Below are 6,151 nucleotides of genomic sequence, written 5' to 3'. Positions count from 1 at the left end.
TAGATGCACTTTTATTTTTTTTAAAGATTTTATTTATTTATTCATAGACACAGAGAGAGAGAAAGAGGCAGAGACATGGGGAGAGGGAGAAGCAGGCTCCATGCAGGGAGCCCGATGTGGGACTTGATCCCGAATCTCCAGGATCACACCCAAGGCTGCAGGCGGCGCCAAACCGCTGCACCACCAGGGCTGCCCACTAGATGCACTTTTAAAGTAAATTGGCCATGTGGGGTTTCTAAAGACCAGCCTGGTGATGAGAATTTGGGGTGCACATTCACAGGACAGCAGACTGGTGACAGCCTTGATTAAGCCAAAGTAATGTTCCCACAGTTCCCTAGGGAGAAGGGGACTGTTTTGTATTTACTTCCAGTTCCACCTTCCTCTGAGAATACAGTCTTTTGGCATTCTTGCTTAATTATACCCCACCTTGGCCTTGGGCTTTGCATTACACACACACCCCTCCCCGTGCTGAGGAAGAGAAGAAACTACCAACCAAAAGGCACCCCTCTCCTGCCGAATGGTGGAGCACAGCCTGCTGGAGGTGAAGAAACTCGGTGAGTACAGGTCTGTAAAAGCAGTCCACCATTACTGGGCGGTGTGGGGACGATGGAGAGGAGTCCTGACATGCAGCTGGAAGTCCTCCCGTAGCTCCCTCACTCTTAATGGGGCCATAACGGGGTGGGGGGTGGGGGTGGATTTGCTGTCACTATCATTCTAGTGACTCCAGCACCCTCTGTTGATAAAGCGTAACCCCAACGTCAAGAAATGTGTGCAGAGTTCCAGCTCCAATACCACAAAGCAGGGCAAAGAAGGGTTTGCAGCTGAGAGCCAAAAAATTGTTTTGGTTTGGTTTGGTTTCTACGCGCCGCTCCCCACCACATATACCTTCATATGTCAGAACGCTTTAATATATTAAAGCAAGCCCTAATTTCAACCTCTCCTGTGTCGAAAGAACAAAAATAAAGGGACAATTTAACCTAAGAAATGTGATGGTTTAATAATCCACGCCTCTCAAAGGAAAATACTTCCAGTGTTTCTGTTTTTTACAAGAAAATTGTTTAAAGAATGCTTTTCCTTGCCACTTGGGTCCTAGAAGAGCTCACATCTGTTTTTATCTTTATAAATGTGTGAGTGCTTTGCTTTGCGTGGATTCGAACTCTTGCAAAACCCTGATGAGGAGGCAGAGGAGTAATAATACTGATCAGCGAGTGTCACAGAGGAGGAATCAAGCTTCGGTTACTCTGATTGCATTGGCACAATCGCCCTGGTGACAGCACGTATATTGTACCTGCTCATGTCCCGCAATTAAAGCTTTATCAGGAAAAAAAAAAAAAAAAAAGAAATCCTCTTCCCTCTTTAGTCCGCGAATGTCGATGTCCCTCATAAAGCCCAGCTCCGTGTTCTCAGTACCAGTGGAACTTAGCAGCTGCAGCAGCAAATGAAATGTGCAAGAACTCCTCAAAATATGCCTGGGATTGGGGTGTGGTTTTCACTGTCAAGTATTTTCTCATTATTTCAGAGATGCTCTTTTAAGTTTCTCTAATTCTAAGGCTTCCTACCATTACCAAGTGGTTAAAAACAACAGTAACGAGTTTGATGAGTTGTCCTACAAATGAATCCTACGATGAGCCCTTTTGCTTCTGCTTCCATATCTTGATGACCTACACTTGGCTGTTGCTATGATGGTAACTGCCCGATATGATGCATGAGACATTTAACTCCCCTTCCCTCCCGTGCTCCTCCTGAACTTCACACAGTGAATGAAGCTGCTTCTTTGAGTTACTCTTATGCCATCGGCTTTATCCTTGACTCTCCAGTGTAGGATGAGGAAATTAGGGACCCTGACCTCAGCACTTAGGCTCTCCCCAGCTTCCTATACTCTCCTAGCACTATTACATGGCCAAGGGTTCTGTTTCTTTGGTTTGTTTTTAGCATTCAATCTGACAATTATAATGAAATATTTTGCACTTTAGATACAGAGTAAATTTTTTAAATTTTTTTCAAGATTTTATTTATTTATTCATGAGAGACACACACAGAGAGAAGAGAGAGAGAGAGAGAGGCAGGCTCCATGCAGGGAGCCCAATGTGGGACTCGATCCCGGGACTCCAGGATCATGCCCGGGGCAAAGGCAGGCACTAAACCGCTGAGCCACCCAGGGATCCCCCAGATACAGAGTAATTCTTAAAAAAATCAGAAACCAATAAGCCTGTATCATGACTACTCAGTATATTATTCACATTGGATCCTAGAAGCATGAGTAACTCAAAGTTAACTTTGTATTATAAATTCTTGCAACTTAAAAACCTGAAGGTCAATTGTATTCTCCCTCTCTCTCTCTCCCTCCATTCCTCCTCCTCCAATAGCTCAAATCATGGCATGTTTTAGTTCACTTCGCATTTTGACCATACTTATATTTTCAATTTTTTCTTGGAATTTTTATTTCCATTTTCACTAAAGTAATCCATGTTCATAGTTTTAAAGGTAAAATCGTTGCACATGGCTTAAAATGGAAAAAATTCTTCCCTTCCACTGCCTTTCAATTCTCCCTAAAGAATGAGAGATCATTCTGAACTCTCAACTCATTTCTCAAGTATTGATTTTTTTATTTAATAAAAATATGCTCATACTGCTATTTGTTATTTTCTGGCTTGAGGTATTAGATTATTGACCCCCCAACCCCCACTGTATAGGATGAGGTTTTAGGTCTCTTGCATGTTCTTCTCCCAACCCCCAGAAACACACACATTGCAGCAAAGAACCTCCTCCCAGTTCTTCTAGAGTATCGGTACCCATTTTTTGGTTGTATCAATAATCAGTGTTTGTGTTATAGCTCTGTGTGTACCCATCAATTATCATCTCCAAATTCTCTGACCCAGCTGAAAATCTGAGTACACTAAAATATGTCAGATATCCCGTTGATTTCATTGTTTTCTTGGTGACCTCCTTCGTCCTGCTGTCATGTGTCTGGCTGTCCCCCAGGCCTGCTGCACAGCCATCAAGCTCACATGTCCCTTCTTCTTTCTCCTGGGGATCCCAGTCATCTCTTCTGAATTGGATTTCCTATTTCCTGGGCACTCGTTTATGGTTTATACCCTCATTTAGGTAGAGCACCTCTCCCTGTACCTTCTCAAGAAAGGATGCATAGAATGGAAAATTATTTTATCTGGCATGTTTGACAATATTCTTATTCTATCCTTGTATTTGACTAATAATTTTATTGGATATAGAATTTTAATTTGGAAAATATTTTCTCTCAGAATGTCAGAGGCATACTTCTTTCTTTAGTGTCAAATGTTGTTTCAAGTAGTCTGATAACCATTGTGGTTACTGATCCTTTGCATGTGACCTACATTTTCCTCTCTGGAAGCGTTTAGATTCTTTTACGTGTCTAATAATCTAGAATTTCATGGTAATTTGCTTTGATGTGAATCTTTTTTCTTTCTTTTCTAAACTAATGAGACACTCTGTGGCTTTGGCAATGCATATGCTAAGTTTTGAAACATACTGTATTATTCTGAGTAATCTCCCTCCTAGTTTCTTTGTACTCTTTCTAGAACTCCCATTATCCAGATGTTGGATCTCTTTGACTGCTCTTCTGATTTTTTTTTTATCTTTTGTCTCCCAATTTCTGTATTTAATTTTTTTGATTATTTTCTGGGAAAATGTTGCTTGACTTCCAAATGTTACATTTATGTTTCTACTATCAATCATTTTAATATCCACGAGGTTTTAAATTCTCCTTTTTTAAAAGTTTTAATGTTTCCTTCTCTGGGCATCCTGTTCTTATTTCATGATTGATATTATTTCATCTCTTTTGATCCTGGCATTGTTTATTGCCTCTGAGTTTTGTTATATTGCTTTTTTTCTATTTAATTTTGTTTTCTCTGTTTGTTAGTGGTTTTCCACAAATGTCTGCTTCCCCTGGGCTGTTTATTTATTTTCATGAGTGAGAATGAAAAAGGTGACAGAAATCTCTATGAGCACTAATGGGTGCTCACATGTCGAGATCAAGGCATACCCAAATAGTGATTGGACAGGAACTTTTCTATTTCAGCTGTCATTACCTGTAGTCATTTCTCTTGGATGATCGATTTCCTCAAAGAGGAATCTAACAAACTGCTGTGAGCAGATGAGCGTGAGGGTGAGGAAGGGGAGTACATATTCCTGGTTACAGTACTCTCAGAGCATGTGGAGGAAAGACTTGGCGGTCACCATTCAGAATGGAGACTCACTCAGTTTCCATTCTCAGTTGCTGTTTCTGGCATTTCCAATCTGGAGTCTCTCTCAAGAGTAGACCTGTCAGGCTGTTGCCTGGCTGCAGAGACTCTAAGGCTCTGTTTCTTATACCAACTGTCAACCATTCCATTAAAGGAAGTATTGGGAACCTTTCCGAAGGTGTTGTAAATTACCTTGCTCGTCCAGATTAACTTTAGTAGGTATTTGGCTTTCCCCTCTCTTCTTAGACAGCCATCTGCTTTTTTGGTCCCAAAATCTGGTGGCCATCCCTTTCCTGCTATCTTTTTCTCTCTTGATCTTCTTATATTTTTTAATCTTTTAAAAAAATCCTTTAAGTTTATTGGAAATTGGGAGACAAATATATGTTTAACCTACCATGTTTAAATGAAAAAAAAAAAATCCTATTTAGGACCTTCATAAGGCTTCTGTATCCTTCTACCTCTTAAAGTCTGTTTTGCTTTCACACTTCATTAGTAATTTGGCTGACAGAGAATGCTAGTTTCAAAATTATTTTCCTTCAGTGCTTGAAGGCTTTATTCCATTAGACCTCAGGCATCCGTGGATACTGATGAGAACACTGCTATCTTCCCATGAAAATTCTTGTTCCTTTGTAGATGATCTGGGTTTCCTCTCTCTGGAAAGTTTCATAGTCTTAGCCTTGATTTTAAATTTCACATATTTGTTTCTAGTAGTAGGATGTTTAAAATTCATCTTGCTTGTTGCTCAGTGGGACTTCTCCACCCCGGGAAGAATGACCCTCACCTCTGATTACACCTTCTTTTCTACATTCTTAAAGGGTATACTCTTTCCATTGTGGTTTGTCCACCAAGAGAAGCCCTTTTACTTGCATTCTTTAAAAAAATTCTTCAAAATCTCTGATTTGGGGCTGATACCTCATCTATGTTATGGACTTCTCTGCCGTGGATCCTGTAATCTCAGCGGAATTTGGGGAAGGAGAGAGAGTAAATGTGTATCCATTTGTCACTGACCTAGGTGGTTCATCTCTCTTTCAGTATGCTCATCACCTGATTGCTAATACCTCAGAATGTCCAGGTCTTTGTTTTCTAAGTCAACTTGAGGTATTTATATGAATAGTCACCAGAATATTCTTAAAGAGTAGAACCAGTTTTATTTTGCATCGTTTTTGTGCATTTCTGGAAAAGATGGCTAAACTATTGCTGTTGGTATTTATGCTTAATTATAGCATTCGCAAATAAAAATGTCCCAAGAAAAATCTTAAAAAGAGAATAGTGTGATCATAGTTTACCTTGACCCTTTTTCTTTTTTTTTCCCATCTCTTTTTCACTTTTCCCTTCTGAGTGATCACCATCCCTAATTCCTTTCTTCATCTTTCCTGAGTGTGTGTGTATCTTTACATATGATATAATTTTTTTGGTATACTTATTTTCAAATTACTTTCCACAAATACATTTAAAAAATCAATCTATTAAGTAATCCTAGGATCCGCACATCACCATAGAGTGCCTGTGGCAAGGACCCTATGGTACTCATTGAGAAAAAATACTGAAGAGGTCTTAAATATTTTGATCTTTAGCCTTGAAAATAAAACTTTTGGTTCTTCCTTAATCACTCGGGCTACAATTTTTAGTTCTGAACTGTTTCCTTGTAATCTGTTAGAATTAATAACCTTTTCAAAGCCATTCTAGCCTATGAAGTTGTTCTCAAAAATAGAAATAAAAATATACTTCACTGTGAAAGTAATAAGTGGCCAGCACTAAAAACTACATAAAGTGAAAAACGATTTTATACAACTCAATATGTTAAATAATATAACACACCCTGAAACCAGAAATACAGCTTAGCTTTATGGCTGATAGTCTCCATATGTATCCCTAGCAATTCTGAAGGATTTTTTAAATTTGGTTTTTGGGGAAATTTTGCTCATCCCCTG

The sequence above is a fragment of the Canis lupus genome, chromosome 28 (assembly GCF_048164855.1).
Source record: "Canis lupus baileyi chromosome 28, mCanLup2.hap1, whole genome shotgun sequence".
Taxonomy (NCBI): domain Eukaryota; kingdom Metazoa; phylum Chordata; class Mammalia; order Carnivora; family Canidae; genus Canis; species Canis lupus.
Note: the sequence above shows the minus strand (reverse complement) of the source record.